Raw genomic sequence first — 13,729 nt, 5'->3', positions numbered from 1 at the left:
CACCATATGTGTGTCACTTGCTAACCAGGAGCTCTACGCACTCACCTACCGTGACTTACCTGAATGTAGGCTTGGCGGCAATTCAACCAACAACAAAGCCTTTGATTGCTTGGCCAAGTGCCACGGAGTCTTCGACTCAACCTAGAGGTGGGGTCTGGACCCTAGCGGCGCCATTCAAATGTAGCACCCTAAAAAGGCCTGGAGCAATGCCATTCATGGCGGCGCGTTAAGCCCGTTAGTGGTGGGCGGCAAGTGTCAAATCTAAGATGGCGCATTCTGAGCTGAGGCGTGGGTCAAATATTCATTCAACAAAGGAGCACATTCAAAAGGAGGTAATCCTTTCTTACTGAAGAACGATGCTCTCACCCAAACCAAAAGCAGTGCCCTAGCAGTGACAGGTCACTGTTCATTTCCAGGTGTTGTGTGTCACAGACCCCCACCTGCTTAGAACGGGTGCAACCAGATTACCAACATTCAGTTGTGAAATAAAAAGTGCCAAGGCCCTGACCAGGAGGCCACTGCAGCTTGCACCACCCATTGCCCCTGTCACTGCTGGCAGTACCAAAACAACTACTAAACATCTTTCTCACCTGCAAGCGCAATAGCTCTGATTATTCCAGGTCCCCAAAGCTAAAGGAATGGCTGGGGACTCAGGTGTCAGTGAATTCTTAAGTATATTGTATAAATAAACAGCAGTTCTGCTCTAAATTCGATAAGCAGTGCCACCATGTGGCAGACTGTCATAAGTGCAGTAGTGTTGACAATTAAGTGCTGGTTCTGAGCACCGGAAGCCACTGGCTCATATTAAGCACTGCCAACATTGTGACACCTTTTGTGAAGGGGCGAGCCAAGTGAGCTGCACAACAATCATTCTCCTCAAATGTACACCAATCACCTGTCTCAGCCAGGTAACGTCTTAAAGCAGCAACAAACCATGTGGAGAGATTTCTGAATCCATTTGGATGGAGCTCGACACACAAGCAACTTAAAGAGAATGGTCTCTCTGTGGCAAATATGATGAATTTATAATAAATGTTAACCCCTTCATGGGCTTCATTCTCAGTCGTATTTGCTTGCTCCTGTTTAGTCAGTGCTTGCTGGCTTCAGTTTGGCATCACTTTCAATTTGTGTGTTTTTCCCATCCCTGGGAGCATGGACCAAGTACAGCTTTCTTTTCTGTGCCGTGTCCTTCTGCTGCTTCCGCTTTCTGTCTCGCCCTATTTTTTTCTTCTACTTGCAGCATTCCATAAGTGTACACGTGTTTCTAAGTTGTCGTGCTCGTGGTTTGCTCAGCACTGTTGTTTCACTGTACGTTCCTGGGTTCATGTTTTTAATGGTTTACTTTTCATCTTCTCCCCGTCTACTCTTTGGTGCAGCATAACAACATCAACAGGCCACAGATTGTTAGCGTCACATTTAACAATGATTTCAAAATGCATTAATAGTCACTAATAAGTAATCACTCATTTAGTTTGTGAAAAGGGATATTCTAGTGCATTTTATAACGGTTTCTAGGACGGCTTCGGTATTATTGAAATGTTTCATACAAAAAACAGGGTGCGTTTTAAATTGCTTTATGTTTGCTCTATTATGGGTTGAATAGAACATTCAAGAATGAAAATAACATCAGATTGCAAAGCACTCTTTTGCTTGTTTGGCCACTCCAATTGCGCTTTCTTCAGTAGCTTGATATGTACATTGAAATATAGATTACCATACCATAAAATGACAGGACATAGTATTCTGTACTATACAATGACAGGCCACACTATAGCATAGCATAGCATAGCATACCATACTGTGCAATACAAAGACAGGCTGTACCATACCATACCATAAAGTAACAAGGCATAGTATATTGTACTATACAATGACAGGCCACACTATAGCATACCGTATCATACTATATGATACAATGGCAAGCTAATCCATACTATACCATACCGTAAAAGTAAAAAAACATTGGCCTATGCGAGATCTATTGTCTGTCAAATTTAACTTGTACAGCAGAGTGGCTGCTGTGCAGCATGAATGAAAGTTTAAAAAAAAAAACACTAGGCCACGGCCACAGCTGATGGCATTCTAGAGCTTTTCTATTTTTTGCCACTATTATACAACTTGGCTAAAACAAATGTGACAGGCAATAGATCACTCATATGTGAGACCTATTGGCTTTGCCAATGCTTGTTTATCACTGTGTCCAAGCAATATAAAGAAAGGGGAATAAAAACAATTACAAATTAAAAACCACTAGACAGGATAACCTTAATTCTTTTAAAACACTGTCCTCAATTTCCACCATTCTATTCCCTTCTAAAGTGATAGAAAATTCACATAATACAAAGTCCTACCTCTTAATTTCTTCTAATAATTCAAAACTGCTCTAAAGCTAAAGAGTTGGCAGCATTTCGAATAACGGATTTACAGACAAATTAGGATGCAATTTAAACCAATGACACAAAAAGACTAATGCTGTCTTGGTTTACGTCACGAACAAGGGCGCAGGTTTTATCAGCCCCAGGGCAGTAGCATTAGCCCTTTCAATGATACAAATGAACTCTAGGTGGGGGAAACTACAGATAGAAGATGAAACAAAAATATAGCCTTGTCTTTAGTTGTATACCAAAGTATCTAGACATTCTATGTAAGTACTTAACCTCTTGGACGCTCATGACGAGGTCAGCTCGTCATGAGCCACGGCGCTCCGGTGACCGCGCCCAGTAGATGGAACGCTCGCACGCTGGGCTGATTCCCCTGCTGTGCTGAACGTTGGAACGGGCGCGGTCATGATGAGCTGACCTCGTCAAGAGCACCGGAGCGCCATAGCTCATGACGAGCATGGGTGCGCTGTATGCGCCCCCCCCCCCCCCCCCCAGCACAGCGGGGGAATCCTGCCAGCGGCGAAGGTGTTAAAAACTAGTCAATGGCACATACTGATGTCAAGTAAACATGGAACGAACATGAGCGGTCACCCTCTAAGTTGAATCAGAAGCTCGCTTGGACAGCAGTGGACATTTCCAGAAACATGAGCATACATTGACGCAATTCTTTCAATGCACTTGGGAGTCAGCACGCAGCTCTTTCAATGGACTTCCAGCCAGTGATGTATGCAGAGAGCAGACCTGCTGAACGCCCAAAAACAATTTTTCTTATTAAATACACCCAAGGTTGATAAACCAGAGGCTCAAGCATTCTTCTAATCAAGGGAAATTGGGCAATGCAGGGTGGGAGGGGGCAAGCCACAACACAGGGGCGGGGGGAGAGCAATGCAGCAAAAAAGTGAAAATGTACAAATTAATTTGATCTGGTGAAAGGTAGAGTGCTATATAAAACAAAATTGCAGAGAGGAGAGACAGATGTAGGAGTAGCTGGATGGGAGGAGATGAGCTGCAAACACTTGTGCACTCTTATGGAGTGCTTGCACAAAAGGAAAAAAAAGTAGCCCCTCAATTCAATTCAATTCAATTCAAATAATCTTTATTCGGATAGAAGTATCCATAAAAGCACAATACATCACCACCAGCAGGAAAAATACAGTACAAATTTAAGAGCGCATAGATCCACATTAAAATTCAATACAAATACAATATTACAACAGTAAATGTCTAAATAAAATAATAAAAATAGCATTAAAAAATGGTTGGACGGGCATACCAAATCTAGCAGCATTAACAGCGTAGTGCAAATATAAAGTTAGGCGAGAATACAAAATCAGTAGCATATTATGAATAAAGTGCAATAAGTGTTTATCAGCATTAGCAGCATGGTGAAAATATGATTAATTTTAACCACCCTTTCCTGGTCATGCCAATAGTAGCAGCAACATGATCGAATAAAGTACTTTGTTTATGGGCAGTATTAACAACATCGGCGTAAGATAGGCTTATATGTGGAAAAAGGGGCGATGATAGATCTATTCCGCGGAGCAATGTTAAGTACATTTATCACATTAAAATTCGCTCATGGAGGCACGTGAGCGTACCGCTGCTTGTAGGAACGCACTCACACGGCAAATCAGATCATCACTTCCAAGCTGTAAAATTTCTAAATGTGCAGATTTGAAATCAAAGGTAGCCGATGCTTTAAAATACGGTATCAAATACTGTTTTAGTGTATTTTACACAAAACTTGCAAAAGAATAAAAAGTGTATCACCGTTTGTTTGCTGCCAATGCCGCAAGGGCAATACGTCAGCTCAAGGTTGTTACTAAATCCCAAAGGGAAACAGAGTAGGTATTTTATACTGCGATCCCTAAGGCGGAAGAGTAAACTCCTTTTCCATCACCCAATATTCTTCAAGAGGTATTTACGTGGCATATGTGGTTGGGTGCCCGGTACCTCCAGAAGGGGCATGTACCTAACAACCGATGGTTTAGGCGCTCAGTGTTGTATCTTTCTTTGTTGTACAAATCGTACAGTGCCCCCCTAAGTGATTTTTTGCTTATATCCTCTAGGGCTAGGGGACGTAAGAAAATATGTTCCAACTTCACACTGGCTAAACATTTCCTGACCGCAGCAAGCCAAGGTATGGAGCCGCCCTTGTCGCACTTAAGGCAATCTTCGATTATCTCTCTTGTTAAGATTGTTGCAGGGTTCTGCCATATTTTTTGCCAGAATATAGCTGGGCGGGACCTGATAAAGTCCTCTACATAGCATAAATTCAATTCCCTATGACATATGTAGGTTGAAGAAGAAATTTGGGCCCCAAGGATTTTTCTACAGAATCTGTTTTCTGTTTGGATCCCGCTGCAATTAGTATATCCCCAGACTTCCGCGCCATAAGTGGCCGTTGGGACACATTGCAGTTTGTAAATCTTCGTTATGGGTAGGACCACCTCGGCTTGTTTTGGCTGCCGGAGGCTCAGAATAGAGTTGATCGCTTTTGAGAATTTACTTCTGCTATGGGCCACATGAGCTTGCCAGGATCCTATCTCTGAGAAAACTAGGCCCAAATAGGGAAAAGGGATTGTTCGTGTTAGGGATTCGCTACCAGAAGATATAAAGGTAATGCAGTGTTTTTTCGGGCCGCAGGTCATTATATACGATTTCTTGAAGTTGGTACAAAGCTCCAAATCGGCCATAAAGGCCACAAAGCCCATGACTAAAGTGTGCAGTGCATTGGGTGTGTGTCCCATCAGGACCGCATCGTCAGCGTATAAAAGCGCGGGGAGTAATTTACCATTAATTTTTGGGACGTCGTTGGTCAATTTAGACAGGGAATTATGTAGTTTGTTTATATAAAGAATAAAAAGTAGAGGGGCAAGAACGCATCCCCATTCTAACCCCTCTACCAATAACAATATCCCCTCAATGAAAGCGTGCCCCGGGGAAGAACACTCACTTGGAACAGAAGCGGTACTTGGGTCATGCTCCATGGGCGAGACAAACACACAAAGATTAAGTGACTCCATCACACACTGTCCAAAAAAAAAAGCAAAGTAATGTGAGTGATGATGAAGCCAACCAGTAGTAAGCAATGGGTGGGCTCTTACCCCCTGTAGGCTAACAAAATGTCTCAGAAGCTTTTGCACTGCTTTAGGCGGGACCTAAAAAAAATGCATCAAATTACAAAAGAGGAAAAATGTATAAGAAGGACTCAATATGAAAACGGTTCAACAATACAGCCGAAGAAGAACATACAAGAACGGCCAAACATCTATAGGACCCTGAGGTCGAAGGGGGCTCCCAACTAACTGTGTCCATACAACCAATGAGTTAATTTAATAGAGAAGTTGACCCTTTCAGGCCTTTCTAGGGTCATCTGGAAAGACTTGGAGGCTACTAGGCAAATAGAATCACATTTCAAGTCTGTAGCCCACTGAGATTATCTGGACCCTCTTTGTTTGGAATGTCTATCAGTTTAGTGCCTCACAGCGCACTGAAGCAGTCATAAGGTGGATTGTTAGTGCTACATAAAACACTAGACCAAACCGTGTTTACTGATTAATTAAACAATCTGTAATCTAGTTTTGACTCAGTTCACATCTGATAACACGAAGTTGAGCGATAACTTCTTTTCTATGGCTCTATTCCTTGTCAGTGGTAGAACTGACGTAAAACAAAATAATTGAAGAGTAATGTATTGATCTAAATTACATTTTAAATAAAAAAAGATTTCAAAACCAATAGCTTGTTTCCTTATAATTTGTTAAAAGTCACGTTTTAGGATCGATCACTCATTGTAAAGCTACATGAATTGTTGATCTTGGAATCATGACAAGCCGAGTGGGCCCCGCTGGGGTGTGAATATTATCAACCAGGACAAGGGTCTTGACTTCTTGCCAGTGCTGTGAGAAAGACATCTTTCGAGTAAACATTTTGCAAGTCTGGTCGTGTTTAAGAGAAGAGGCCCTACTGCTCACCCAGGCATCTGAACTGGATAATCTAATGTCTAGGAAAACACGACTTGGTACATTTGCATTAAATTAACGTGCCTTTGATGTGTATTTTAAAAGCATTAGTGAGGAACAGAAAGGGGCGCGCTGCCAATAAAATGTCTCCATTCACATTGTGAGATTTGCAGAGGAATTTCTGGGGTGAAATGGTGAAGGGGTGAAAGGGTGAAGGTTTACATTTATGATTTTGTAGGCATTTTAAAATGTTACATTTCTTTTTACCTTGAGCGTTCTTTAATAACCTGTGACCACAGAGTCAAGGCTTACTTTCCAATGGCCCAATTCGTGGCCTAAACGTAATATTGTCCTGTGACGTACAATAGCAATCATTTAAAAAAAAAAAGATATTTATAACATGTAAAAATAGGGCATTGAGAGGGAGACCCCCAGGGTGCATTACTTAACCCTCGGGATGTCTGAGACATTTTGTTTCTGTGTTTGAGCACATAATTGTACAAGACCTGCAGGGGATAACTGCGGAAATGCGGAAACGATTTTGCTGATAAATATCGAAAGAGGATTACATTGAATGACAAGACCAATGATCATAGTACCAGCCAGTTCCACCACCGTAAAATGGCGTCTTGAAGTGCCGTGTTATGGCTCATGTCTAGTTTAAGAGGATGTAACGCCTTGATGGGGGAAGTGAAGGCTGAACGCGGAGGCACGTCTGGCAACGTGATTGACAGCTTCTCAAGTGGGAAATGGCTCAAGAACGCCCTGCAGGTATATAAATGTAAATGTATGTATACTTGTAAAGCGCACTGTTACCCCATCTCGGGGCATCCTGGCGCTGTATACCGCTGGAGAACCCGTCCTGGCTTTCCCTGTGAGATGGTCCCTCCTGGGCACCCCCAAGGTGAAGCCAGGCATCCCCGGCACTGATAGGGCCTTTGTGGAGATTAAGCAAGCTATTGCCCAGAGTTGCAGAGTGGGACCCATGGTTAACGTAGGCACCGAGGCGTGAATTATCGAGTCCGCGGACATTGACATTCAGCGCCGAGACACCGAAAGGTATTTGCGCGCTTTAGAAATTTAAAAAATAAATAAATAAATAAATAAATTGACCCAAGACCCTGCCGCGTCGGGGATTGAACCCTGGTCCTGGGCAGACCTCTGCTTCAGGGTCTGCCGCTTCTAACCAGTGAGCCACACTTCTCCACTGTACAATGTTGTAGCGTGGCACAGGGACATTTTAAGGATTCAAGGGGTCCTGGGCCATGCACTTTGGGGACCCTTGTTCGGAACAGCTTTGATTTTAGCTCTTTGATGCACTCTTTAGCCAGGTCGCTGACTGTGCGTAGGCACGCTCGTCTGAATTCTAAATGTGTTTATATCTAATATTGAAGGATAGTGACGTGTTTTCAATATTACAATACAGCAGCAGTTCACCAATAGCATTGCAAATAATCTTTGTGACTTCCCCCTTCCCATTTCTCATATGTGAAGTCCAGTTTTCATTTTTATTTTAAAGGTTTTATATAGCGCTGGCTAGACCCGGAGGTATCAGAGCGCTTTACATGAGTATCAGACCATAGTTGCAGGTTACAGCGTTATAAAGGTTACACAGTTGTTAGAGCATGGCAACATAGTTAATTGTTAGGTCGAGATAGACAAAAAGGACATATACGTAAGGGAAAAAGCAGGCAAGGCTTAAAGAAACTTTGAAATGTATGTTGCATGGTGTTGAAAAACATGCACATTTTCAGCAAAATATCTGTAATAGACTCCAATACATCACCATCATAAAAAACAAATGAAAGGAAAACGGTGTTTAAAACAATCTAAGAATTATTCAAGGTCATCAGAGCAAGACACTCTGCAGAACAGAGCTGGCTCTATCAGCCCCCTCCCCCACTCATCCCCAGAAAGGCTGGGGCCCTGGGCCAGTGCCCACTTTGCCCATGCCTTAAAACATCTGTGGCATCAGCATTAGTGTTAGGAAAGTCCTCCTGTTGGTTTTTGTGAGGCTAACCTGAAAGCTGAGCATTTCATTGGTCACTCCGACTCTGCTGCTTGGTAAACACCACGTTCTCATTGGATGATGAGTAGATGCTTAGAATCTGATGATGCCTAAAGGCTACCACCCATTTCCATACCAATTTATGTTCAAATATCTATTTAGAGGAGCAATATTTACAATATATATATACATTTCATATTTAACAAACATGAATTTAAACTCATAAAGGTATTTACTAACCTGTTACAAAACACCTTGACTGTGTAAATATAACGTTGAAGTAAATCAGCGGTCCGGGGTGGGCAGTCACCATTGCAAGGTGGGGACACCATGGAAAATTGGTGGAAAATTGTTCCATGGCTCATTCCCTGCATATAAAAGATTTCCTCCTGTCAGGGGCAGGAGTAGTCCCCCCCTACCCAAATTTGGTGGTGTTGGGAGCTAGAGGCTTCTCCATACGTAGCTGTTCTCGCGGCTATGCCGGATTTCCACACCATACTTACCTCTGTATGGAAGCCCATCACCAGATCAGACGTGGTCTTTCACTCTTAACTACTCCAAACATGGTGGTGATGCAAACATCTTACACTGAGCAGCTAGGCCACACCTTTTGTGGTAGAGTTTACTCCAAATCTTCACCAGAGCCATGCCCACCTCCTGAAGTACTCCAAATCGAGAGGTCTGAACAAAGAAACCCACATTTTTGGTAGATTCTTCATTATCGCTCTGCTTTCATCGGCTTCTGAGTCCATTTTCTTACTCTTCTGGCCTTTTTAGTTGTTTTTGATTCGATAGATTGACGGTTTCCTCTTTATAACTTCTGAATGCTGTTTTGTTGAAGGAACACTAGGTCTCATCTTGCTGCTTCGAAGGGTCTTTATTTTATTTTTATTTTCTGTTCATACTGCCTGTTTTTAGGTCACCTAATCTGTCTGACTCGCGCTTCTTTGCTCCAGTTCCTTTGTCCTGTTCAATCTTTTTCTTGGGACGCTTTTACTAGCTTGTTTGTGCTGCTTTGTTAGGTCACTTTCTATACGGCCTTGGTAGTTAGTTCTTCGGTCACTGCTGCTCTTCTCTTCAGTTTGATATGCAAGGTCTCTCTCTGTCTTGTTCGTGCTGTTTTGAGCTTTGCAAATGCTGCTTTGTTAGATCATTTTATCCATCGTTTGCATGTTTTTATTTTTGTTTGTTTTTTATTAATTTTGCTTTTTGTCAATTGTGGATTTCTTTGGTCGTCTCTTCTTTCTTGCTCATGTTACTTTGATAGTTACTCCTCCTCCTCGGTATTGTTCATGCTGCTATAGTAGGTCCAGTCTGGCCAATGTTACATTGTAAAATCACCTCTCCTGACACGTTCACACCATTGTGGCTGGGTAGGACATGTTCTGTCTTGTGCATGTTGCTTTGTTATGTCACTTCCTTTGATTCGTTCATGTAACTTTGTTAGGTCACGTCCTCTGAGTTTATGTTGCTTTGCTATGTCCCCTGTCAGGTCTTGGGCACGCTGTTTTGGGGTCATTTCTAATGGTAGCATCAGGGCATTTCAACCCTTTCAATCATGGGTCTTTCCCATGATCCAGAGGGATTGGTGATGCTGGTGAAGCTAAAAGCCGGTTCTCAGCATTCGTATTACACCTTATTGCCCACCCATGCACTTTTGTTAATGACCTTTGACACCCCATAAGGTCACTTTCCATGGCTTGTTCATCCACCTATGTTAGATCAATGTTTTTCCCTTTCTTCTTTACACTATTCTAAATAGTCTTTTATACAGTGCCTGCACAGTTCACTTACCACCTCACAGCACTGGATGGATCATCTTCCCCTATCAAATCTCTTTATTTCTTACTTCCTAATAATTTCTACCTCGTTTTGGAGTTTTTTCCACCTTAATTCCTTCTGAATTGCTGAATGTCTCACGCTTTATTTTCTGAGTGTTGGGTTGCTTCAACCCACCCTCTTTTTCTGCTGATTGATTTGGAATTTTCTCTCCCCTTTGTTTCTTGTTTGATTGTGAAGATTCGCTCTTATTGTGCTTTTTTTAATGTATATATCTGGAAACTATATAGAGAGAATTATAAAAATATATTTTGGTCCCACCCTAATAAATTCGGTACAGGGAACAAATTGATAGAGGCCTCCTGGTGTATCATAAAAAAAGTGATAAGGATGGGTGCTGCAGGGGCGTGTTTCAGCCTCTGTTTTTACAAGCGCATGTTTTTCTGCTTTAAAGGATTGACTGACGCACGATGTACACATTTCCCAAATGTATAAGTTGGTATGGGCTTCCTAGACTTAAGGCACATGCGCTGTTATTTGGCTAAAAGACCACACCTGAGATATACTCTTTTAGAATTATATGTATGGCTAACTTACCAGTAGGATCTTTTAGTTAGTCTTCTTCACCCATTGGTGTGTTGTTGTCATTCACTTTTTTCTTTGCCCCGCTCCACCATTCAGCATGGAGCAGTGGGTCTCCTGACGCCAGCCATTGGTTGACCTCGGTCTGAGTGATGACGTTCTGCCCATTCACAAGAACATACACACACAAAGGAGTTCCCTTGAGTGCGTGGGGACTGCCATGCAACTGAGTGCATTTTACTTCAGGCGGGAACTCTGCAGTAAAAGACTTTCTAAAATTGACTATTTATATAGAATATTATTGTGCTGAATTACATTATGCACAGTTCACATTTCTAGACCTGGCGTTAGCTAAGCCCTTTCGATTTTATATGTATAATATACTGCTGTACATGAGTTTTCATCCAGCCCTCTTCATTTATTGGTCAGTTAATACGTTATTATTATTTACCTTTTTTCTGCATACTACAGCACAGAGCATTGGACAGTCTACTTCAGCCATTAGCTAACTTCATTGTGGGTGATGGCATTCTGACCATTCAGTATGAACTCACCCACAAATAAAGTAGTTTCATTCAGGGCCAGGAACCACTCACTGGTGTGTTGTTTGAGATGTAACATTAATTTTGCTTTTAGGCAAGTAATGCTTTATTTATATTGGCGAGAGTCCAGTAGCTCCCCCAACAACAAAGTTTTACCAAGAACATGATGAAACAAGAAGTATTGATAAAGCTGAAAGACAGACAGCCATCGCCAGGCCTTTTGGTTTTGCCAGTGCTTGTTTATCACCAATGGAGGCACTTAAAAAATGCGAACTGTGCCCAGTTTAACTCTTGATCAGGATACGTATTACCTCCTCGTCCCTCTTCCTGGTGGATCCTAAGGAAACGAGCAGCCCCTCTGCGCCACGGAAAACTATTTTCTAGTCCAAAGTGATAAAATGCTTCCAAGATGGCTGTTCATTCCCCATCCAGAACGCCTCAGCCAGACTCATGCTCGACATCCCACGACACAGCCACATCTCCGGACACCTAAGAGACCTGCACTGGCTCCCGGTCAACAAGAGAATCACCTTCCGTCCTTACCCACGCACACAAAGCTCTTCACGATCAAGGCCCGAGCTACCTCAATAACCGCATCAACTTCTACGCTCCCAAACGACACCTCCGATCAGCCAGTCACGCCCTCGCCGCCGTCCCCCGCATCCGAAGAACGACAACAGGAGGAAGGTCCTTCTCCTACCTGGCCGCCAAGACCTGGAACTCCCTCCCGACCCACCTGCGCCTGACCCAAGACCACCTCGCCTTCAGGAAGAAGCTCAAGACCTGGCTGTTCGGGCAGTAGCAGCACCCCCCCCCCTAGCGCCTTGAGACCCTCCGGGTAAGTAGAGCGCTCTATAAATGCCTATGATTGATTGATTGATCATGCAGAAAAGCAAGAAGTCGGTATGACCACTTCCTGATGTATCTAAGCTTAAAATAAGAAAAGATCTATCATACAGGTGGGAGGGAGGGCTCAGGACTGTGAACGGAAGGCCTGGACTCGGAGTAATGAAGTTTACCTGTAAGTAATTGCATAATTCTACGCAACTACCCAGGGCTTTAAGTGGAAAGAGAAAATGGGAGGGGGGGTTCTCAAAGGGACGTGGCCAATGTAATTAAGGGTGTGGCTTAAAACACGTAAGCGAAAAAATCTGTGCTTAGCATATAGTGTGCCGCCCGACTCGTATTCTGCTTTTTGTGTCATTGCATCCAGATATATGATACAACAAGTAACATCATACCTGCAACAAGTCGGGACTATTGGCTTTGTCAATGATTGTTAGTTGCTTAAGATAAATAAGCAGCAGCTATGGCTTTTATATAATATTGAAAACGCTTCCACTTAAAGCTGTGGCGACACCACAACAATGTTGCTGCTCCGGAGTTTCAAAAAGAGAAGGGAAATCCAGACAGAGACTGCTGGTGTTCAGACCCGGTGAGACCCGGCCCACTTAAAGCCCTGCATCTACCTAATTTTAAACAAGTGTCCCTGTGTAGATTTTCAGCCCCAAGTGCTTATTTGAGGGAGTAACAACTGTGGCGGCGCAGCTCATCCAGATGTGTGCCTGCAGAGAGCAGTCCATCAGGTGAATCGTGTACAGCCTGCCAGGGGCTATAATTTGTCATCCAGAGCCGTGTTTTGTTGCGTCTGCACGTGACCTGCACAAACAGCTTCTTCTGATAAGGTGTCTCTCTGGCATGCACTGTGTAAACTCATCCAGGCTGCGCATGCGTAGAGCTCCACGCGCCACTGCCGACTGCCTTCCCCGACCACATCTGCCGGAGCACCTCTGACCCGGGCAGCCCCCACAAGACCCGTGAAACCTGAGGGGGCTGCGCGGCGCGCAGGGCCGGGAGTTATTCTATAGTGTTCAAAGAGACTGAGCTAACGGGGGCTAAGGCTTTAAACAGCCACCCCGAGTGGGGCCCGGGGCCGTCCCTGAAGCAGTATAAAAGAAACATTACCCGCCCAAATCTAGACACTACCCGACTCCTTCACTAGCTCTCCTGTTCAGTGGATTTCACCCAGAATGAAGGCACAAGTTACAACGTTGCCTCACTTGTTCCAGTGTAACTGTTCGAATTCTTTTTTTGTTCTCAAATAGCTATAAAATAATGTGTTCTCATAATAAATTGTTCGGAAGCACACAGCGTTTTTAATATTTTTTTTAAGCTGAGTCAATTTTGAGTTTCTCGCCCTCAGCTGCCCCGCAAAGTCGCAGATGTTCTGTAGACGAAGTTACAGCTTTCTTCAAAGTCGTCCAGCAGCGTTTCCTATTCTAACTGCAATCCTGGAATATTTTGGGCAGTTAAACATTCCACAAATATTGTAAATTGCCTAAATATTGTAAATATTGTAAATATTGTAAATATTGTAAAGCGCCTTGAGACCTGTCGGTGAGTTGGCGCTATATAAGTACATAATAACAATAACAATAACAACAATAACAATTGGCTTGAAAAGTTGTA

General features: G+C 43.2%; 1 protein-coding gene and 1 long non-coding RNA gene across 2 annotated transcripts in view; both read left to right on the top strand.

Moving 5' to 3' along the window:
* Window positions 1-13,729, top strand: part of CHST13 (carbohydrate sulfotransferase 13) — a 212,699-nt gene that overhangs the window by 29,483 nt on the left and 169,487 nt on the right. The gene's annotated exons all lie outside the window — the stretch shown is intronic.
* On the top strand, window positions 1,173-5,572 carry LOC144782399 (uncharacterized). Its single transcript, XR_013601147.1, has 2 exons — window positions 1,173-2,648; window positions 2,907-5,572. It is a non-coding gene; the product is annotated as an uncharacterized LOC144782399 (long non-coding RNA).

This window comes from Lissotriton helveticus, chromosome 9, assembly GCF_964261635.1.
Source record: "Lissotriton helveticus chromosome 9, aLisHel1.1, whole genome shotgun sequence".
In the NCBI taxonomy this organism is placed as follows: Eukaryota; Metazoa; Chordata; class Amphibia; order Caudata; family Salamandridae; genus Lissotriton; species Lissotriton helveticus.
This window is presented reverse-complemented; position numbering and strand designations above follow the sequence as displayed.